The 25,370-nt window shown below is 35.0% G+C and overlaps 1 pseudogene; it reads left to right on the top strand.

The window, feature by feature from the left end:
- The window catches only part of LOC129501208 (60S acidic ribosomal protein P0-like), a 109,691-nt pseudogene extending 85,182 nt beyond the window's left edge, over window positions 1–24,509 (top strand).
- Window positions 24,510–25,370: the final 861 nt, after the last annotated feature.

Genomic DNA, 25,370 nt, shown 5'->3' with positions numbered 1-25,370 from the left:
GACAGTCATCTCCAGCCATCTGCTACTCTATTACCTGCAAAAAGTATCTATTTATAATTCTAACAGAATATATTCCTTTCTTGAAATAAACAGATGTTGTGGTATTTGGCATCCTAAAGAAGCAGTCTCTCAGGTTTATTCGAGGGTGACAGTTTTCTGTGAGGTATCCTCAGAATCTTTAATTAAATAATCCAGAGTCTGCTTTATTTGGATTAAAAATAATAAAATTCCTATATAGTTTGTCTTCTGTTATACCTAGTAACTTTCCAAAAGTCTCTTTTTAGTAAGCTGATAAGGACTATCTATATATTTCAGATGGGGATTAAAGTAATTTTGCATGGCTACTAGTTGATCAATTAACATAAGCAAACCTTATGTTGTAACAATAAAATGCCTTCATTTTAATGATATGAGCTTTAGAACTTCAACCACTGTTAGTTCTATATTATAAGAAGAAGTTATAAGAAGCATATTTTAAGTAGGAAAATGCTAGGAAAGAAGAAAGCAAGAAAAAGTGATTGCAGAAGAAGGTTTTGAAGGAAATTAGTTCAGAGGAAAAGCAGTCACCCTTAAAACCTGTGGCCTTCATAAGTAGAAAGGTGTTTTAGATGCTTCATTAATGAGAAGAGTAGCTTGGCCCAAAATACACGTCAAAGTTATGTGGTACAATTGGACATTTCTATGCCCAGATGCCTCACTTGCCTTTAAGAAAATGTCATGGGCTAATTAGGAGGTAGTCTAACACTATATCTTTACAGGACAGAATTATGACCTATTTTTTTCTTTAACTATTCTTGGTATCTCCTCATTAAACACAAATTGGCTTATTCTATCATACTTAGAGCACAAACGAATTGAAGCCTTACTTTTGGGGTAAAACTGATGCTTTGTGCCTATCATTTTCATTTGAAGCGTCTGTGTGGCATTTTTGGTGTTGTTCATCATTGTAGAGAACTGTTTCAGAACTGGCTAAACATCCAGACTTTCCCTTCTTTTAAAGTTTAATTGAACTTTGACCTGTCAAGTTTCTTTGGAATGACTAATTTTAATTGCCATTGTTGAACAATGTCAATTATAGTAAAACCTCTTAGTTTTGTATTGCTCATGCAGTCTTCATTAGTGAAAAACTTGAAATAATGGGTAAATCTTTATAAATATCATTTTCCTTAGAATGATTAATGCTAATGCCAGCATCAGCAAGTTATTGGTCAACTATAAGATCTTCCTCACATACTGTTTGATCCCTGTTCTTATTTCCTGCCATGCTGCCTGTGGGCTGCTGGAGCTTGTATAAGAATAAAGTGGAGGAGCTCTGACTCCTTGTAGAAAAGCTGAGGACTGTGATACCTTGAAAGGCCTTCTGACAGCAATACAACTAGGACTTGGATAAACAAGAAAACATTATATGTAAAGCATCTCTGGGATTTCAAAGAGATAATGGAAATCTTCCTGGAAAAATAGTGAGGTGAAATATGCTTGATACCATTGCCAGAATATGAAATGGAAAACTGCGGTGGACCTGGTTTGCAAAGGAATCCCAGATATTTAAAGATAAGTGAGAGTTTATAATTTTTTTGTGCATAGAGCAACTTGAAGGCAAGGTTAATGAAGTGTTTTTTAGAAGAAATAATAATGGGGAAGAAATAATAATGGGAAATATATGATATATTTGTAAATAGTGGCTTTACTTAAAATTTCTCCCTTGTACATAGCTTGTTCACCTAAGATATAAACCTGAGTCCTCTAAATCTGTGTTTTCTATTTGAGAAGCTAAAATGTGTCATAAGCCTTGTTAAAGCAGGCATGTTTCAGAGATTTCAAACTTACCTGTGCATCAGGATCACTTGATGACTTTTTGAAAAACCAGAATGGAGGGAGCATCCTAGGGCAATGAATCAGGATTTCCTGAGATAGTTCAGGACTGGTAGCCAGGCATGACTGCTCTCTTTCAAAAAATTTTTCAACTGGCTTTGATATTACCAACCATTTTGTCTTTCTTGCTTTAAATATTTTATTTACTTATTTATTTATTTGAGAGAGTGAGAGAGAGTGAGCACGAAGTCTCTGAGTCTCTCAGAGACAGAGAGGGAGAAGCAGACTCCCCACTGATCAGGGACCCCAATATGGGGCTTGATCCTAAAACCCTGAGATCATGACATGAGCCAAAGGTAGATGCTTAACCAACTGAGCCACCCAGGTGCCCCCTATTTTATCTTTCTGTTGAGAGTTTTGTTTAATCTGCTTATTTTAGGCACTAGAATTTTGAGTACAACCTATTAGACATAAACATCTGCCTGGTTTATGTATCATTAACAATTTTAATTGAGAATGACTTGAGCTACTCATAGAATGAACTACATATATTTATTGGCCATTAATTTGAAGATAATTTGCAGATAATATAAATTATATTTCTAAAATTGAGTTCAAATTACTCCTTACTTAAACTAGAGCTAGAAGTGCCAAGACAAACATGACTGTATGTTTTTTGGGGTCATGTTTCTGCTCCACTTACTGTTCTGTTATAGTGTTGTATGTCCCATCATACCTATTTTGAGATGTTTCTTTCCTTTCTGAGTGCTTTTATGCAAATTAAAGGTAAATTATAATGCTTTTTATTGGCAGCAACCAAAAATTACTAACTTTAACATAGTCTTAACCAATCTCATTTTCATATACCAATCTGCTTCATTCTCAATTATTAATGATGGCTTCAAACATACATATCTTATATACCTTAATTCCCAAATAAATACAGTGAGAGTATCATTACATTAGAGACTGTATCTTCCCTGTTGGCTATCATACTCACTACATAGCACCCAACATATGACAGAAGCTAAATAAATGTTAATTAGATAAAACCAACTCTGTTTTTCCTTAAAAAAAAAAACATTATGCTCCCCTAGAGCATAGAAATATAGAAGGTCCATTTATGTTCATATTCCAAATTAAAATGCATAAGCACATAGTTCTATCATTAGTATTTGTTTTCTATCATCTAATACTTCTGCTGAATTTTATTACAGATAGGATGATATGTATCTTGCAAGGGCCTGAGATAATTCCTTGCACTTAGTAGTTATTGAAAAAAAAGTATGTGAAATGTCACAAAATTTTCTAAAAAATCAAACAAATAAAATTCATTTGTTGAACTTAATAAGCAAAACATTTGTTCTCAGATACAGATTTTCTTCTCAAGGCAAACTGCTCTCTAAAACTGTCTTTTGACGTACTTGGAATCCCTAAAGAGGAACACAATTGGGTAGAACATTATTCTGAAATGAGAACTGGTTACAGAGGCACCAGGGGAGAATGTACTAATACCTCAGTCATTTTAGGAGGCTGATGGATTCCAGAGTCTGTACACCTGCCTTTAGGATCCTAACTAAATCCTCCTCTTCAACATCAATCCCTCTTACCCTGTGCTCCAGCTCATATGTTCCCTGTGTTGCCTTATACTTTACTGGATGGAAAGTGAAGGAATTAATATTCTCCATCGACAGCTATTCCCAGCCACATCTAGGGCCAGGCTGAGACTGGGTTAATAGTACTGCCAGCTGGTTTTCTAGTTCTCATTGCTAGTTGTTATCTGCCTTCCTAGAGGAATGGCAGCATCACTTTTCCTGTCCCCATCCCCACCCCAGTTTTTTTTAGAGTTAGGAGCAATCTGTTGTATGAATTTAATGTACAGCCTCCAAGAAACAAAAGAAAAGAAAATTGCACTTATATGAATTTCCAAATTGTCATAGCTCACACTCAATGTTTATTTTATTTTAATATTATTGCCAAGAGGTTTTTGCCGAGTGGAATAAATTTAGCACTAATGAGCACATTTTGAAAGTTTAAAAACATAATTTAATAAATGATTCAATGTAATTTCTACAAAAAAAAAAAAAGGACCCTAACATGCCAAGGAGTCATTGAGCAGGAGGGAAACCATGAGGAAACAATGGAACAAAAAATAAATAAGTAAAAGCAACTGTGATTTTTACATTAGCAATTACTCAAATAGTCTTGTTTCTTTCTCACATCCCAAAGAAAGTGTTGTACAATGATAAAAGTCAATTTAATTATAAAAATGCTCCAGAACGGGGTGCCTTGGGTGGCTCAGTCAGTTAAGTTCTGCCTTTGGCTCAGGTCATGATCCCAGAGTCCTAGGATTGAGTCCCACATCAGGCTTCCTGCTCCGCAGGGAATCTGCCTCTCTTTCTCTCAAATAAATAAATAAAATCTTGACTCACACACACACACACACACACACACACACACACACACACACAAGTACTCCAGAGTAGTTTCTGTTTTTTTTTTTTTTAAGGATTTTATTTATTTATTCATGAGACACACACACAGAGAGAGAGAGAGAGAGAGAGAGAGAGAGAGAGAGGCAGAGAAACAGGAATAGGGAGAAGCAGGATGCCCGCAAGGAGCCCGATGTGGGACTGGATCCGGTGGGTCGGGATCACGACCTGAGCCAAAGGCAGACCGCTCAACCGCTGAGCCACCCCGGCGTCCTTCCAGAGTAGTTTCTTGATGAAATTAACCGAACAGGGCCTCGCACACAGTAGGGTTTGCATGTTTTTCCTCTCAAATCTATATTCCCCACTTGTTTTATAATTTTAATTAAAGAGTATATAATATGGTCTGACAAGTAAATTTTACAGTAAAATTTATGAATTAGTTACCAAATAATTGCTGTCTTTTAAAGTAAAATTATTTCAGAACAAGAATTGTTTAAAGGAACATATTTTCTAGGCTTTAATAACTTCCTAACCTCCATATTTTCACTCTTTTTTTAAAAGATTTTATTTATTCATTTGAGATATACGTGTGTGTGTGTGTGGAGAGAGAGAGAGAAAAAGAGAGAGAGACACAGAGAGAGAGAGCTCGCACGAGGGGAGAGGTGGAGGTAGAGGGGGAAGCAAACTTCCTGCTGAGCAGGGAGCAGGACATGGAGGTTCCATCCCAGGACCTGGAGATCATGACCTGAGCCAAAGGCAGATGCTTAACCATCTGAGCCACACAGGCGTCCCCATGTTTTCACTATTGCTCTTCTATGGAATATTCTCCAAACAGCAGCAGGAGAGCCAGAGTTTTAAGTAGTGGATTGATGTCACCTTGCTGCATTAGTGTCATTAGTCTCATGGGTCTCCACTGAATACCTCAAGTACACCTCTGCTCAAAGTTTTTGCACTAGATTTTCTTTCTGCCTGGAATGCTATTTTCCTAAATAGATGAATGGTACTTTATTTTCTTCAAATCTCTGCTCACAGATCACCTTATCAGTATTGTCTTTTTGAAAATTTCTTATATAAAATATCACATCCCCTACAATAACTTTTTATCTACTCATTTTGCTTTATATTTCTTCATTGCATTTACCACCACTGTGTATATTGTATCTGTCTGTCTTCCCCAGAAAAATATACACTACAGAAGAGTAAGGCTATTTTATTCTTGTCATCTCTCTAATTTTTCAGTGCCAAGGTCTCTGCTTGGTAGCTCACAAAAGTCACTCCTTTTGGAGTTTTCAGTAATTGCTATAAATTTAGTTTCAAACCAGAAAATTTTAATATAAAAAATTGCACTCTTTGCATTCATTCAACAAATACACTGGGCAATCACGTCATTAAATATTAATCTATTATTAATTATTCAATGCTAATAAATTATTCACAAAATATACTTTTAAACTCACATAAATATAAAAGACTGTTGGGAATATAATATAAATACAGTTGGGAATACACATATAAATAAGACACCATTGTTCTTTTTTAAAACTATATAAATCAGTAAGCATCATCAGAGAAGAAAAATGATATAAAGAGAACAGTCTAGAAATGTTCCAAAGAGGGAAATAATCTCTAGAGGGGCAAAGGACAGTTATATAAAGCTTTGTTTCATAGCTAGCAATTGGACTAAGTCTATATAATTCAAACAAAAAATCTGAGAAAAAACAGAAATTCCATCCTGTGCTAATCATGGGATCTTTGACATTTTTTCCATTAAACTTTTACTGATGTTTTGTTTTTAACTGATTATTAACCTCTGATGACTTTCTTCACCTATACAATGGAGTATTTTGCACATATTAAATGAGAAAAATGTTTGTAAAGCATATAACCTAGTCCCTGGCACTGAGTAAGTTCTCAATTATTTTTATAATAAGTAAGGATAATATAGACTAAATGAATAACATGAATGATGTAATATAGCCAGAGAATGACAAGATTTGTCTTTAATATCTTTTTTAAAGATATAACCATTACTTTAATCATAAGGAAAAATAACACAAGCTATTATTAAAAAGTAGATAAAATAGTTTCTAGTTTCTATTTTGTAGTGGTCATTTTTTAATATGACCAATATACTTTATAGTTCTTACACCATTTTGCAAAAGATCTCCAATTGATGCAGATAGTGTTGCCAGATTTAACAAATAAAAAAAACAAGCTTCCCAATTAAATTTGAATTTCAGATGAGGAAAAAATTATTTTCTATATATGTCCCAAATTTACATGAAACATGCTTATTCTTAAATTTTGTTTTTGTTAACGGAACTTCAAACTTAACGGGGATGCCTAATGGTATCCCTAAATATAATTCCTATTTTATTTCTTTAAACTTAAACAGTGGTATGCTGATAAACAGACTCATCAAACACACACACACACACACACACACACACACACAGGCCTTAAATGCTGTTTGCCAAGTTCATCTATTGAGCTGATAGTGGCCAGCTCTTCTATACCACTGAAAGGAATCCAGAAAACTAGAAGGAGTTTTAGAAGTCAAATTAGGATACATTTAATATGGAGAATAGGGATCTGTAAACTTTGGCCTGTGGGCTAAATCTTGTCCATGGCCTTTTATGGTATAACCTTCAGGTAAGGGATGGGTTTTATTTTTTTTTATTTTATAATTTATAAAGAATGATATGCAAAGACAAATTCTGAAGCCCAAAAAGCTTAAAATATGTGTTATCTTGCTCTTATATAAGAAAAAGTTTGTCAACTCATGAGTAGAGGAAAAATTCATCATGACTCATTCATTCAGTGAATAATTACTTAGAGACAACTAGGCAGCAGAAACCCTGCCAGGTACCTTAATTGAGCTGATGGTGTAATACAAAAAAGGAAAAAGATAATCAATTGTATAAGGATTGAAATAAATCTATCAGCACTAAAACAAATCTATATGGAAGTACAGAGGATTATGCAAACAAGTTATGACTCAAAAGTTAGGTTTTTAAAACTTTTTTTTTTTTAGTGCAAGCTAATAATTTAGCCCTGACTACTATGGAAATATATTTTCTGATGTTTATTTATGTCTAGTACACTGGCATTTTATTTTTTATTTATTTTTTAAAATTTATTTCTTTATTTTAGGTGGGGAAGGGCAGACGGAGAGGGAGATAGAGAGAATCTCAAGCAGACTCCCTGCTGAGCACGGAGCCCAATGCAGGGCTCCATTTCCCTACCCTGTGATCATGACTGGAGCTGAAATCAAGAGTTGGACATTCAACTAACTCAGCAACCCCTGGTGCCTCAGAAACTGGTATTTTAATACTTAATTTGAAAATTTACTTTTCATATACCTTTGCATTTCTTGTTGATTATTCTATTGTTAAGAAATTTTAGCAGATCAATGTTATTACATGTATTTTATCCACAGAATGATCCTTATTATCTTCTAGGTCAACTGCTTTTATTTAACATGCGTGTTCCAGGAGGACACATGCTGAGTGGTAAAACATCAATGGGAAACAAGACACAACAAAACACTCAGACAGTCAGACCCATTAAACCTACTCTGCTTACAAAAGTGCTGTTAGATATTATTGCGCAGTGCACTTGATATCTAACCTCTGTCTTTACTCAAACCTAACATTTTCCCAATTCATGTACTTCTTTATTTCTTTAACATGTTATACTAAAAGCATTTATTGCTTATATACCATAAGTATTTCTGACTACCTACAAATCTGAGTCCTTAAATTCTACTTAAAACATGTCTTTCCATATCTATCATGAAAGGTATGCTCTCACAGAATGACTCTGGAGACTTCAGAGATTGATTCCAAATATTGCCCTGTTTGGTTGGAGTGGTTCTCTTATGAGCCTTGTGTTTTTCTTTTGCATCTTTAGAACAAAGTCTGAGTGCTCTTTCCCCAGGCACCTAAGCCTATAATTGTGCAGCCATAAGATCTTACATCTGCTTTCATCTGACCTCTTACCCTAGCTACATGGATTGAACAAAAGGAAATTGCTGAACTCTTCTTACTATTTTGCCAATGGCAGATGTGGCATACTCTTAGTTTTAGAAGAGGCAACATAAATATGCTGTCATGAACATTCAATAGTCATATATTAGGGTATTTTTCACTGCTAAATTGGAAATTTAATAGAAAAAAATAAAATGTGCTTAATGGAAATGGTTCTTCAAGGCATGATATCCACTTTATTTTAAAAATCATACTGTTGGGCAGCCCGGGTGGCTCAGTGGTTTAGCGCCGCCTTCAGCCCAGGGTGTGATCCTGGAGACCCGGGATCGAGTCCCACTTAGGTCTCCTACGTGGGGCTTGCTTCTCCCTCTGCCTGTGTCTCTGCTTCTCTCTCTCTCTCTGTCTCTCTCTCTCTCTCTCTCTCTCTCTCTCTCTGTCATAAATAAATAAATAAATAAATAATCTTTAAAAAATAAGATAAAAAATAAAAATCATACTTTCTCATGTTTGCACTAAATGAATTTTTTTAAAGTTCTTAGGTGATTGCCAGATGCCTATGATGAACTCAATTATTTGAAAGTGTAGCAAAACTATAACAAGAAAAATTCTTTAAAAATTAAATATGTGCAAGATAGATAGATAAATTGTATTGCTCAAAAGTGTTGAGTTTCCTATGATGGCTCATGGGTGGGAAGTTTACCTTTTAAAGAGTCACAAATCTTATGACAAATTACTATCTAAAACTTCCATCTCTTGTAGAAATAAAATAGTGTTTAGGAAGTATTTGGGAGCTTGGGTCTTGCTAAAAATGTTTTAAAAGGTTAAAACCTAGCAATTTGCTCTCCTTTCTGCCCAGTCTTTAATCTTTCTTGGCATAGTTCTAATTGGCAGACTAGTTTTACAGCCGCTTTTTTGAAACAAGCCATAACTGGGCTTCAGGGGGCCTCCTCATCACCAGCTGGGTTATAACAGAAAAGTTAAAATACTGAACTCTATAAAATTCAGAGTTGACACTTAACTTTTTTCTTTAATAGCATAAATCCTGCACTATTTTGGAATCATGCTTTTACCTATCCTTACTTATTATTTTGAAGTTTTTATATATTTTAATGTAATATTTTGCCCTTTAATTTTATGCATTACAATTTTTTATTTTTTTATTTTATTTTTTAATAAATTCATTTTTTATTGGTGTTCAATTTGTCAAAATACAGAATAACACCCATTGCTCATCTCATCAAGCATTACAAATTTTATATTTTCAAGTTTTCTATATCTCAGATTCCCTATACTTTCCAAAATTTCTGTGTTTTTGCTCACTAATAAATTTGATTGTGTAACAATATTTTATTAACAGTGTTCTTTTGTAAATCAAAACCTCAGAGAAAAGCTTCTAAAACTTGCCTGGTAACTATTTGACTTATTTATCTTCTGAGTAGCAAGTATGTGTTAAATATAAAGTACTTGATGAATCTAACAGTATAATATCCATATGTACTGAACTGGGTCATGAAAACCAGATCATATAAAGAACATATATGTTCTTGTTTGTTGTTTCCATATTTCTAACACTCTGTTCAGACTCTTCAGAGGAACCTAAGCTGATGGACTACCCAATCACGATATTAGAAGACCCCAAAGGGCTAATTTTAGTCCTTGGAAAAGACACTTTTCTCCTTAGCTCACAAAGCCAAATCACTGTAATGATCTCACATAATCTGTAACTGTAGTTTGTATGTAGCCTCAGGTAGAATATGTTTCTCCAAGTTAAAAAGAAACAGTGACCTTGGTTAATTCCTTATAGGAAATAGGATTACAAAATGAATATGTACCTTCAAAGAAATTTGTAATTTTAATAGATCTAAGAATATCATGGTCCATATGCTAAAATTTGTTACTTCACACACTTACAATACCACTTAGATTGATTAGAACAGTGATCCTCGGGGACCTGGGTGGCTCAGTGGTTGGGCATCTGCCTTCAGCCCAGGGCGTGATCGTGGAGATCCAGGATCGAGTCGCGCATTGGACTTCCTGCATGGAACCTGCTTCTCCCTCTGCCTCTGCCTATGTCTCTGCCTCTGTGTGTGTGTGTGTGTCTCATGAATAAATGAATGAAATCTTAAAAAAAAAAAAAAGAACAGTGATCCTCACCTTATCTGTAAATCAGAATCTACAGGTAGGTTTTAATAAAGTATCCAGGGCTAAAGATCTGCAAGGTAAGGTAGGTTTTAATAAAGTATCCAGGGCTAAAGATCTGCTGAGACCAATTTATCCAGAATTTCTGGTAGACTTGGGCATCAATATTGTTAAAAAATGTCCCCTAGTAACTCTAATCAGTATCCAGGATCAAAAATCAAAACCACAGCATTAGAGTCCATGCATGGACTCAAGTTTCTGGGATTCTCCACTGTAGTTGTATATTAGAAACACCTATGAATTTTCTGCTGTCCTTGCTATTTAGTAGTAATGCAGGGGTTCTGCTTCTACCAAAGATACATGAATTTTTTGAAATCCTTGGTCTCAACATAACAAGAAACATCAAATGGACTACAAAAAACAAAGCTTCTGAAATCCAGATTACTGAGGTCACAAGGCCACAACATAGATGGAAATCCAAGAACCTCGTCACCACGATCCAATAGAAATGATTTGCAAACACTGACTAACTTACTGGAGAAGAAAAGACACAGAATGGCCTTCTAGCAAGTAAGAAAAATTCACCTCCTTATTTAATGGACTTCTGAAGGTTGACTGTGAACTGTAATGAAAGTATAGAATCACTGGGAGCAATAGACACAAGGGAGTTCACACCCACTCTGGGTCTCTTTTCCATGAACCTCTACTCTGTTCTCATGAATAAGATTAGGAACAAAATGGGTGATTGTAGAGAGCCTCAATTGGTGGGATAAACCTAGAGGATACTATCACTATGATAGGAAAGGTACAGAGCTCCACCAAGACCCTTTTCTCCTACTATACAAAAGCTGTAGGCTGCCTGGTCAGGGACAGAATATTCCATTAGCCCAGGCAACAGTACCATTCTGACCCAGTGAAAAGCAAAAGAAAAAAATAACCAAATCACTGGAAGTAGGGCAATTTGGTTTGGAAATTTTACTAATACCATGGGCAGTCTATTAACTTTGGAGGAAAGCTGGACATTCTCCTTCTTCAAAAGTACCAAAGAAATGAGAGACAGTAGACATGTCTGCTACCAGGAGGAGACATGGTAAAAGAAAGCATGACTTCAAAGCAAAGGCAGAGAGTATCTGCCTAACACTGAACCTGGATCATAAAAACAGAGATCTGTGCTTGTTCCTCTGTATCTCCCCACAGAACCATGCTACAATTGCCAAATAACAAGCAATAGGGATCTACTACTAGGAAAGGGTAAATAGTATGCAAACAGATTCAAGTAGAATAAATACCTAAAAAAAAAACAAAATCAAAATACTGCTAAAAACATTATATTCAGAGTGCTTACAATCAAAGATAAAGAATTAATCTTCGGGACATCTGGGTGGCTTAGTGGTTGAGTATCTGCCTTCTGTTCAGGGTGTGATCCCAGGGTACTGGGATCCAGTCCCACATCAGACTCCCTATGAAGAGCCTGCTTCTCCCTCTGCCTGTGTTTCTGCCTCTCTTTGTGTCTTTCATGTATAAATAAATAAAATCTTTTAAAAAGTTAATCTTATAGGCAGTAATTTAAAAAAAAAGAAATATATATCATATACTGATTGAAAATCAAAGGTAAGAATTTGATCAGAAACTATGCAAATCAGAAGGCAAAAACTGACATCATTAATCTAATGGCACAAACCAGAATATTATATACAGAAAAAATACATTTTTTATTAAAATAAGTATCATTTAGACAAATTTTAGTGCTGAGAAAATTCATTACCAGCATATCTGCATTATAAAAAAAAAAACTTAAAAAAAGACAGAAGGAATATAATATCAGAGAAATCTGAAATAAAGAGCTCCAGAAAGGTCTCAATAAAGATAGAGAAGATATTTTTATTCTTATTTTGAATCACTCTAAATATAATTGTCATCCAAGCAATTTTTTAAAGCTTTTATTTAAATTCTAGTTAGTTAACATATACTGTAATATTGGTAACATATACTGTAATATTGGTTTCAGGAGTAGAAAAATTTAGTGATTCATCACTTACATATCCAAGGAAAATTAATAGCAATTTATTATAGATTTATTGCATATGTAAAAATAAAACACATGACAATAATAATACTAAAGAGAAAAGGCAGGAAATAAGGAGGCAGGAAATCTAAGTATACTGCTGTGTATACCGTATGAAGTTGTATATTATTCAAATGCAGATTGTGATAAAAATAAATAAGAAGCTAATATTGTAGATAAAATGAAAGAATAAATAATGTACCGAATAATTCTAAAAGCAGGCAGTAAAAGAGGGAAATCAGAGCAGAGAACATATGGAACAAACAGAAAACTATTAGCAATCTGCTGGATTTTAAACCAACCATATCAATGGTTTCAAATACAAATGGTCTAAACATGGTAGTTAAAAAAGAGATTATCACATTAGATAAAAAGGCAAGAGTCAACTATATACTGTCCACAAAAAAAGTCACTTTAGCATAAAATTATAGACAGATTAAAGGTAAAAAAAGGGAAAAGAAAACAAAAGGAAAAAAGAATGGGAAAATAGATATGGGGATTAAGAAGTAAAAACCTCAGTTATAAAATAAATAAGTAATGTAATGTATGGCATACGGAAAGTAGTCAATAATATTGAATAGTTTGGTATGATGACAGATAGTGACTAGAATTATTATGGGTATCATTTCACAATGTATGAAAATATACTGCTACAATGTAAACTTGAAACTAATGAGATATTGTATGTCAATTACAAATTTAAAAATTGAATATCAAAAGCAAAAAAAAGAGTATATCTCACAAACACTAATCTAAATGAAAGCTTAGGTAGCTGTATTAATAATATAGGCATATAATCAGGGATAATAAAGGCTATTCCAGAAAGATAAAAAGATCAACCTATCCAGAAGATAATAATAATCTTAAACATTTTTACTCCTACTAACAGGACTTCAGAATTTGTAGAGCAAAAAACTAGTAAAACTAAAAGCAGATAAAAATAATCCACAAGTTTGGTTAGAGACTTCAAAACTTTTCTCTCAGTTATATATAAATACAAATATATGATACATTATGTATATATATATATATATATATATATATATATATATATAGTTATTTTTCTGTGTCAACTTGACTGGACTAAGGGATGCCCAGATAGCTGGTAAAATATTATTTCTTATTTCTGTATATTTCTGTGAGCATCTATCCAGAAAAGATTAGTATTTGAAACAGTAGACTAGGTAGAGAAGTTTATCCTCACTAATACGGTGGGCAGTATCCAATCTGTTAAGGATCTAAACAAAAACGCAAAAGAAGGGTGAATTTGCTCTCTCTGCTTGAGCTGAAACATTTATTTTCTTTTGCCTAGGACATGAGCTCTCCTGGTTCACAGGATTTCAGACTCAGCCCAGGACTTAAACCATTGGCCCTCAACTTACCATATATACAAACGCTTATTTTAGTGCTCTCTATTCTATTCATTTGTCTATAATATATTTATATTTGTACCAGTGCCACTCTGTTTTGATCACTGGAGCTATATAATAAGTTTAGAAATCTGCAAGTGTGTAATCTCGAAATCTGTTCTTTTTCAAGATTATTTTGGCTATTCAGGGTCCCTCAAAATTCCATATGAATTTTAGTATAGATTTTCCTATTTCTGTGAAAATGCTCACTGGGACTTCAATGGAGATTGCACTGAGCCTGTAGATTGCTTTGGGTTGTACTGACAACAACAATATTAAGTGCCAATGAATTTTTGGATATGACACCAGAAACACAGGCAACAAAAGCAAATATAGATAATTTAGGCGACCTGAAAATCAAATACTTGGTACATCAAAGGACACAATCAACAAAGTGAAAAGGCAGCCTAGGGAATAAGAGGACATATCTGCAAATCACAGATCTGATAAGCAATTAATTTCCAGAATATACAAATTACAACTCGAGGACAAAAAAATTGATTAAAAATAAGCAAAGCACTTGAATAGATATTTCTCTGAAGAAGATAAACAAATGGCCAATAATCACATGAAAAGATATTCAGCACCCCAGTCATTAGGAAAACACAAATCAAAACCACAATGATATGCCACCTCATACATTAGGATGGCTACTACCAAAAACAAAAGCAAAAAGTTGCAGTTTTGTAAGATGAAAAGTGTTCAAGATTGGTTGTGTGAGATCATGAATGTACTTAACCCTACTGACATATAGGCTTAAAATTAGTTAAACGATATTTTTAAGTATATTTTACTACAATTAAAATTTTATTTAAAAAAGTAACAATTGTTATCATATCCTTTGAAATAAAGTATTTACATCTTTTTTCAGTTTCCATAGTACTTTAATGTTATCACCAATAACACACTTCTTTGTTTTAACAGAAATTTGCAGCACCCAAAATGGGAACAAAGAAATGAGATTGGTAGATACCTAAAAATAGAGACTATGGCAGGCAGTTTCAGGAATGACTCCAGTCATGTCCTACATCATGATATTCATGTCTTCATGTCATCCCTTCTCCTTGAGAGTGGGCCGGCCTCGGAGGCTCATAATTAACTGCATGTGGCAGAAGTAATAAGATGGCATTTGTACGATTAGGTCACAAAACACTGCAACTCTCTCCTGATTTTCTCTCACAGATGCTCTCTCTCTCACAAACTCTCTCTCTCTGCCTCTTTTCACTTGCTTACTCTGATAAAGCAAGTTGCAATGTTTTTAATTGCTCTATGAAGAGGCTCACAGTTCTTTATAGTGAGCAAAATCTTCACATTCTCAGCCTGAAGTCCTCAAAGATATAAATCCTGTCAATATCTGCATGAATACCATTGCAGATGGACCCTTTTCTCAGGAAAGCCTTGATATGACTCCTGCCTTGACTAAACTCTTGAGAGACTACAAGACCCAGAGGACCCAGCCAAGCCAAGCCCAGATTCTTGACCCACCTAAATTGCAAAATTGTGGCTTTTTAAGCCACTAAATTTGGGAATGTTTTTCTACATCAAAACAGGTAATTACTCTATGGCAAATGCCATTGAGAGAGACAAAATAGGGGGAGTGGGTGATGTTGCAAAGAGATTATAAGAAATTTCAAAGAAAGCAGCAATATCCAAGGGTAAGGAGACAGGTAGAAATAATCCTTAAAAGATAGAACTCAGCATGTTCCTAAAGTTAGAAATTACTAATGTTCAGAATCATATTTTGGGGAGGAAAACAACAACAACAACAACAAACAACTACATTTATTTTAAACACATTTTTGTCATAGCTTCTAGCATCACCAGGGACCAATCTACACTATTTTTTTCCTCAGAGAGAACTAGCTTTCAATTTAGCTGATGAGATTATTTTTAAATCTACATACAATATGTGTATTTGGGGATTTGAAGCTGTGGAATGAGAAGAAATGGAAAGAATCAAAGCAGCTTTCTCAATCATTAGTAGAGATATCAGTTTCTAGTTTCTGAATGAATGCTGGGGCAATGAAGCAATATTTGGGCTGCATGAATATTATCCCTGGAATCTCACAAGAGAAAATTCAGTCCATACCAATTGCCAGAAGTCTATATTGGTCAACCACAAAACATGATCGGCCAATTCTATTAATCTTAAATGCCACTAAATTCTCTGTAAATCCTTAGCTGAATTATTTATCTTCTTTGGTTTTTGCCAATGCCTCGTTAGACTTGCCAACTTTAGTGATGAGTAGGTAAAGCTTCCATCAATTTGAAATGTGTATGATTTTAGATATAAACATTTTCAAATGACAAATTATTTCACTAGATTCAGTGGCTGATCAACAGTTTATATTCTTCTACAATCGAATTGCTTAGAAGTTAGAAGACATGCCCATCTAAATGTGCTTTCTAATCTCTGTTTCCCGTAAATTGGGAATTTAGGCAAGGTACTTCACTGGCTCCACAATACGGTCAGCATCACGGAAGAACTCAGAAGGTACAAGTCCAAATCTAGGGATGCCTGGGTGGCTCAGTGGTTGAGCATCTGCCTTTGGCTCAGAGTGTAATCCCGGTGTCTGGGATCGAGTCCCCATCCACTCCCTGCAAGGAGCCCGCTTCTCCCTCTGCCTATGTCTCTGCCTCTCTCTCTCTCTCTCTCTTTGTGTATCTCTCATGAATAAATAAATAAAATATTTAAAACAAAAAAAGTCCAAATCTAGTGCCATTTCTCACATATGTAGATACCACAGAGGTAAATAAGTAAAACACTATATAAATGGACAACTGTCAGCCTGTGTTATTAAAATTGCCACATGTGACTATTAACATTAAAATTAAATTGAGGCACCTGAGTGGCACAGTTGGTAGGAGTCCAACTCTTGCTTTCGGCTCAGGTCGTGATTGCAGGGTTTTGAGATCTAGCTCTGTGCTCAGCAGTGCAGAATCCACTTGAGACTCTCTCTCCTCTGCCCCTCACCCTGAACTCTCTCTTCTAAATAAAAAAATAAATCTTTAAAAAATTAAATTAAATACTCCTTAGTAACACTACACATTTTAATTGTTCAGCAGCCATATGAACCTATCTGCTACTGAATTGGGGCACACAAGTATAGACATCCCCATCATCACAGAAAACTATGTATAAAGCTTCCTTAAACATCACTCTTTTTGGTTTTCCTACTTTATAAATGAAGATAAAAATCCCTGACTGCCTCACAATATAAATAGGATGATCAAATATGATAATAGTTATAAACGTTCTTGGGCAGCCCCGGTGGCACAGCGGTTTGGCCCTGCCTGCAGCCCAGGGTGTGATCCTGGAGCCCCAGGATCGACTCCCACGTCGGGCTCCCTGCGTGGAGCCTGCTTCTCCCTTTGCCTCTCTCTCTCTCTGTCTATGAATAAATAAATAAAATCTTTTAAAAAAAGTTCTTTACATGTACATAATATCACTGTTTCCATTTTTATTTATTTTTTATCAATAAAAATATGACACCTCTAGATGAATTGTCAGGACTATACTCAGAGGCAAACATGCCAGTTTATACAGAAGTATTTGCAAAATGTGATGCCCAAGTGTCCATTGACTGATGAATGGATAAAGAATATGTAGTACATATACACAATGGAATATTACTCAGACATCAAAGTATTTATGCATTTGCTAAATAAATATCCTTATTTAGAGTGAGATTTTTTTAAATGATGTCGATTGGTGTGCACATAACATTTTGATTAACAGAAGTGTAGAAGTGTGTTATACATTTTTAATGGTATAATCACTTGAAAATACATTTAAAATTAATAAATAATTTTAAATTAATGAATTATTAATGGTACCTGAAATTAAAACAAAATATAACTTAACAAGCAGTGGGAAGTATGTGATGTACAAAATTGAGTACCTGCAACTTTTATTCACTTGCAACTTGTAGGTGAGTTGAATGATCATGAAAATCATACCAGCATATGACCGACCTGTTGAAACATTTCCTCTTTCTTTTTGTTTAGAAACCTAAAAAAAACTCCTTTTAAAAAAATATTGATTTATTCATGAGAGACACAGAGAGAGAGGCAGAGACACAGGCAGAGGGAGAAGCAGGCTCCATGCAGGGAGCCAGATGCCAGACTTGATCCCCGGTCTCCAGGATCATGCCCTGGGCTGAGGGCAGCACTAAACCGCTGAGCCACTGTGGATACCCCAAAAACCCGTTTTTCTGTTTTCTTGTTTCTAACAATAATATCTTTTAGACAGGTATTTTAAGAATAATAGGTGTATCTGTTCTTCATATATAGCACTCAAGACAGAATTACTTTGCAGAATCCATTGCTGTTTTGAAGATACTGTGCTTGAAAGTTACAAACCACCTAATAAATCTAAGTGGTCTCTGAGTTATCAAAACTTAGGTGCTCACCACATCTGCCAATGCTCTTATTACACTGCCAACATTTTGTGATGGTTAAGAAGTTAGAGAGAAAATTTTGAACTATAGAAAAGTATCAGAATAGGGCATTCTTCCAATAATATGTGCATTTGTTACTACATGTAAAAACACAATTTCAAAATATTAAGTATTCTCAATTATTGTTGACAACATTTTTTTTTTCTAGAGAGAGAACACAGAGGAAGAGCAGAGAGGGAGAGAAAACAGAATCTTAAGCAGGCTCCACGCCCAGCACAGATCCCAATGTGGGGTCATGATCTCAGGGACTTGACAAGTACATTTATTACTTCCTTCAAAAACAGTTGGTCATTTTAATATGATAGTATTTTTTATACTAGTTATAAATTAGCATACTTTAAATTTTATATTCATCATTAATATATTTTGTAATTTATAACATTAATTAAATTCATATACTGATAAAATATGCATTACATTAATATAAATTAACATTAATATAAACTAATAAAACATTATGATATATAGTATTAATTATATTAACTATACCAATATGTTACTGGTGAATTATTTTACCTTTGGAGACTGTCTTTCTTTGAAATCTGGTTATTCTAGGGCACCAGAACCAATTATCATTAGATATTCAAATGTAATTTTTGAAAATTGACAAAACATTTTATACATACATTATGTAAATATACATATTTATATATAAATTTATGTATGTATAAATGTTCTTATATATTTATTATTCATATTTCTTAAAATTATATACATTTAATTTTTTTATTTGAGTATAATTGACACAAAAATTACATTAGTAACAGTTCTACAATATACTGATTCAACTTCACTATACATTATACCATGTTCACAAGTGTAGCTACCGTTTGTCACCATACAATGCTATTATAATATCATTGATTATATTTCCTATGGCATGCCTTTTATTCTTGTGACTTATTCATTCCACAACTGTTTTTATAATTATATAAAATACATGTGTATGTATTCATTTGCAAAATAAAACCGTGGACACAAAAAAAGTGTTTTGTGCATAGATACATATTTATATACATTTGTTGCAAATTAAAATATGAGCATAAAATTAGATTTATATAGTTATAAAGCATGGATATAAAATATTGGTACCAAATAAAGATAATTATTAAAACCCATATCCAACCAGATTACTTTCTACGTCATCAAAACCATACTTCCTAGAAAATCAATTCTAAGTACCATCTGAGACTGAAATCCATGAAGTAAGCTTGAATGTCAAACTTCATATAACTATAATAATATAAGCACTGTTAATAGAAAATCACAAGTAATAAAAAAATCATAATATGAAATTATAGACACATTTAACATTGAACGAGTAAACCCAAAATGAAAAGTTTGATGTATGTGTTTTTAGTTTTGTACAAGTAGGTTATATACTTTGTCTATTTCCATATAGGTAGCAGCCAAAGGAATATGCCCCATTCTCAATTCTGAATTACTGTAATTTTATAAATATTATCTTAATGCAAATATAGTAAAAAATTCTCTATAATTCTGAAGAAGTCATAAATTCTACAGGACTCCAGTTAGTAGAGTATAGATTTTTTAAAAATACCTTGAAAGCATCTCACAAAGATAAAGGCTTGAAGAAATAGATTTAAATTCTAATTCTTGCCAACATTCCCACTGCAATGATCAAAGGCTTAGGTCATGTGTGGTAGGATAATATTTATATGTCGTCTGTGGGTTTACCTGTCTCCTTCCACATCCAGAAAGTAACTGGACTTTGGGGGTTTTTTTGGCCACAGATTTTGGATGACCAGATAAAAGTTACAAGTACTTCTCTTTTGGGATGCCTGGGTGGCTCAGTGGTTGAGCATCTGCCTTTGGCTCAGGTTGCGATCCCAGAGTCCTGGGATTGAGTCCTGCATTGGGCTCCTTAAAGGGAGCCTGCTTCTCTCTCTGCCTGTCTCTTAATTCTCTCTCTCTCTCTGTGTCTCTCATACTTCAAAAGTACTTCTCTTTTTGTGCAATTTTAAGCTTATCAAGGAGGATTCCTAGGATTTTGAGGGAAATAGAAGGGAAGGGAGGATAAAGAAACAGCTAGAAGGAAAGGACTAAGATTGAGAAGAAGGCTGTGCCCTTGGGAAACCACTGCACCCCAGGGAGAAGGCAAGACATCATGGGAACACAATATCAAACACATGTCTAGAGCTGGTTTGCCAGGCACTGTTTGGAGAACTTTATCTGCATTTATTTATTTAATCCTCACAAAAATCTTCTGAGATCATGTATCACAATTTACATTTTACAGATAAAATATGTGAGGCAGAAAGGAGTTATATAATATACAATGTGACACAACTAATAGTACAGACAATATTTGACTCAAAAGTGTTTGGCCTTACTGTCTGCATTCATCCACTGGACTCTCCCTGCTAAAGGCTGTATGGATACATAGTATCTTATCAGCAAAGCCCCCATTATTATTGCACTAAATAAAGCCCCTGAAGAGTTTGTCTCTCTGAAGGTGATATTTGGGTGCATGGTATTGTTAGGATATAAGATTTTCTGAGATTAGGGCAACCCAGGTGACTCAGCGGTTTAGCGCCACTTCAGCCCAGGGCCTGATCCTGGGGACCCGGGATCGAGTCCCCCGTTGGGCTGGTCCCCTGCATGGAGCCTGCTTCTCCCTCTGCCTGTGTCTCTGCCTCTCTCTCTGTGTGTGTGTCTCTCATGAATAAATAAATAAATTCTTTAAACAAACAAACAAACAAAAAAAGAATTTCTGAGATTAAATTTTCCACCAGCCCAGTAGATGGGGACTTAGAGACATAATTAAGTTAATTTAAAACAAAAATTTTAAATGTCAATATTCCCAATATTCCCTGTCTTTCTGACAGATAATAACATGTAAGAAACTTTGAGGACTTTAGGCAAGATATAATACAGAAACAACTAGAGTAGGTGATAGGCCAACAACCCACCAGTCACCAATTCAAGAAAACTACTGGTCTCAAGTATGTGAAGCAGATTCCAATACATATGAACTCTTATTTTAGAATATCTGGGATCAGGGATAAAACGTTTAATAGATAGGAAGTATAAATTTTGATTCAAGTATGGCCTTGGGGAAGGTCCTAGATGCCTGAGATGACACAGAGTAAGGACCCTGTGTTGGCATATATTGCTCTTACTTAAACTTAGGGCAGTTGGACTTGCTAGACAAAGAGATTTGGTTCTTTGCTTGTTTTTCTAATAAACAGGATTAAATGAGACTCTGAGAGAACAGGAGCAATATTTTAACCGACTTCTAATGGTATAACCACAATGGAGACAGAGCAATGTCATGCTTGCTGTTATGACTCCATGGTTGTCTAGCTCCCTAAATTAAGACTCTTCAGATTACAGGGTCTCTGAATTGGAAAAGAAAATTAGAGTGAATATAAACATTTTGCGGTATACTTCATTTGGGTATAATTGATTAAGACCCAAACAAACCCAGTCTCTGAGATGATCCTTCTGAAATTTCCATGAAGCACAAATGTAGTAAGTTAGCAAGATTATTTTTTTTAAATTTATTTATTTATGATAGTCAGAGAGAGAGAGAGAGGCAGAGACACAGGCAGAGGGAGAAGCAGGCTCCATGCACCGGGAGCCCAATGTGGGATTCGATCACGGGTCTCCAGGATCGCGACCCGGGCCAAAGGCAGGCGCCAAACCACTGTGCCACCCAGGGATCCCCCCTAGCAAGATTAAAAAAAAATCACTCAAACTAAAAGTAGACAGGCAATTATAGGGAGCAGAAAGAATTGAGAACAGGGAAACAAACAAACAAACAAACAAAACATTACCTGTATCTTAGGTGGAGTCACCCCATTACCTTTTTTTGGAGGGGCTGGCAGGGGATGGCTAGGAAGTGGCTTAAACAGAAATTTTTTTTCTCACAATTCTGGATAACTAGAAGTCAAAGATCAAGGTGTTGGCAAGGTAATTTCTTCTGAGGCCTTTCTCCTTGGCTTGTGCAGGGTCATCTTCTCCTTATGTATTCATGTGGTCCTCCTCTGTATTGGTCCAGCTCTGGCTTTTAAGTCTTTGAAAAATAGCCCAGAATTTCTTCTGTGCCTGACTATACTCTCCTCATCATCAATTTCATAGCCTTTGGAAGTCCAAAGGTTTCCCAAGTACCTATGCTAATGCTAAGGAGACTGCATTTTCCTTGCTTTCTCTGTCTCTTACATTATTTACATTATTTACTCGATACATTGGCCCTAACATAAAACATGATACTTAGCTCTTGCATTTTCAAACAGACAAAAATGAATCAAATCAATTAATCAAATACCATATGCCGAAAATGTGCTAGAGCCCTACCAGAAGGTCATGATGAGTGTCTCAGAACTATCCACAACCTCCTTGATTCTCTCCATTGCCCCTATCACAAATTATAATTCAGCAATCATTCTTTGTTTCCTGGGCATTTCCCTTAGCTTCTCATGCACAGGTAAAATATTTTTCAAAAGAGTTTTCTTTCAAAGAGGAATTCTTCTACCAGCTGTTCACAGAAACAAATGTTTCACCTCAGACAAAAAAAAAAACATGATAATGGATGTAAAAACTGCAATGGAGGGATGAACAGAATATTGGATATTATAGAAACCCACATGAGTAAATTAGATGTCAATTTTAAGAAATCTTTCACAAAATACTTAAGAAAAACATAAATTATGAGAATGAGGAAGGCACATGGAAAGTACCCTAAAATACAATTTGCAGTCCAGAGTGCAGTCAAGAACAAGATAAAAATCAATGTCCAAGAAGTAATAAAATGAATTTTTCTGGGGTGAAGGAACACTTGAATCTGGAGATCAAGATGGCTTAAAATCTATCATGCAACATAAATACAAAGAGTACCTCAACTTTGTACATATCCCTGCAGGAAGTCTTAAATGTAAAGGATAAAGAAAAAAAATAAAACAAATTTTTCTAAGTATTTTTAGAGAGACAAACACATACCCAATTCACACTAAGATATATATATATATATATATATATATATATACGTATATATATATATATATATATATATATATATATATATATATATATGGCAGACTTTTCTTCTGCCTCAGAAAGCTATAAGACAATTGAATCCACACAATTTGGGGAAGAGGGACACACAAACACACACACACACACATTTATTTATCCTTCAATCTATAGTGCATTAATTGTGGCACCAAAAGTACATTGCCAGAAATACAAGAATTTCATAATGCAATAAAACATTAAAAAGCCAAAACAGCAACCAAAAAATCAAACTGTTAAAGATGTAATCCAGATGATTTAGAAATTAATCACTTAAAACCTTGGTAACAAAATCAAAATGAATATGCAAAAGCCTTTCTTTCCTAAAAAAATGAGGAAGTACTTTTCTTCTCTTTCCACCAACTACAGTAAAAAGGAAGGTTGTGGTGCTGATGGGCAAGAATGCCCATGATGCACAAGGCCATCTGAAGGCATTTGGAGAACAACCCTGCTCTGGAGAAACTATTGCCTCCCATCAGGGGGAATGTGGGCTCTGTTTTTACCAAGAAGGACCTCACTAAGATCAGGGACATGCTGCTGGTCAAAAAGGTGCCAGCTGTTGCCCGTCTTGGTGACTTAGCCCCATGTAAAGTCACTGTGTCAGCCCTGCACACTGGTCTGGTGCCAGAGAAGATCTTCTTCCAGGCTTTAGGCATCACCACTAAAATCTCCAGAGGTACTACTGAAATCCTGAGTGGTGTGCAAATGTTTAAGGCTGGAGACAAAAGCCAGCAAAAGCACACTGCTAAACATGCTGAACATCTCCTTCTCCTTTGCGGTGATCATACATAGGTGTTTGACAATGGCAGCATCTACAACTCTGAAGTGCTTGACATCACAGAGGAAACTCCATTCTCACTTCCTGGAAAGTGTCCCCAATGCTGCCAATATATGTCTGCAGATAGGTTACTAACTGTCACATCAGTGTCCCATTCTACCATCAATAGATGCAAGCAGATCCTAGCTTTGTCTCTAGAGACTGATTATACCTTCCCACTTGCTTAAAAGGTCAAGGCCTTTTTGGCTGATCCATCTGCATTTGAGGCTGCTGCCCCTGTAGCCACCACCACTCCTGCTGCACCTGCTGCTGCTGCAGCCCCAGCCAAGGCTAGAGCAAGGATGAGTCAGAAGAGTTGGACAAAGATAAGGGATTTGGTCTTTTTCACTAATCACCAAAAAGCAACCAATTCAGCCGACTTTATTTGTGAGACAAGGAAGTAAAGTTTTACTTCTCTTAAATGTTTTTTTTTTTTTTTGCCTAATCCTCCTGTCAATTATGATGGCACAAATAAGTCTGAGTGGTGAGCCAGGACTTTCATCCTTGCAGAATGAGTGGCAACTGGTTGTCTTTTTCTCCTTTGGCATCAGTGGAGACCATGTGAGAACCCTGCACTTCTATCCCCACCTGTTGGTAACAAGGTACCCCTACTTACTCTTGATTGAGGTAGTATCAGTAGATAGGACTTTACTCAGTAGTAAAGAGAAGTTACCTCCTCAAGAGTTAAAGGAGGCTGAATAAGGAATCTGAGATTTCACTGTAATCTGGCAGTACTGAGCAGCACTCTCCCTTCCCTTGCCAGATTAGTGTCAAAGGTGGCTAGCTAACATAAGATTTAAATGAGATCTAAAGTCTTGTACATAGGCCCTAAAATATCTAGGACTTAATTTAAAATTGTTTTGACATACAAAGAGCCAGGAAGACTTAAATGAGAAAAGGTAATCAACAGATGCCAACACTTAAGTGATACAAATATTAGAAATATCTGACAAGAATTTGAAATCACTCATCATAAAAATTCCTTTTTGAGCAATTATGAACATATTTGATATATTTTTTTTAAAAAAAGAAATCCTTAGCAAGGAAATAGAAAACAAAGAACCCTGAGGGAGAACAATAGAAATTATACAATTTGAACAGAAAAAAATAATTTGGAAAATAATACAAAAATAGGGACTCACAGGTCTCTCTGAGACTATTACAAAAGATCTAACATACATCTTATTAGAGTTCCAGAGGAGAAGGAAAATGG

This window comes from Nyctereutes procyonoides, unplaced genomic scaffold (genome assembly GCF_905146905.1).
Source record: "Nyctereutes procyonoides isolate TBG_1078 unplaced genomic scaffold, NYPRO_anot_genome, whole genome shotgun sequence".
Classification (NCBI taxonomy): Eukaryota; Metazoa; Chordata; class Mammalia; order Carnivora; family Canidae; genus Nyctereutes; species Nyctereutes procyonoides.
Note: the sequence above shows the minus strand (reverse complement) of the source record. Positions and strands in the feature narration are given on the sequence as shown.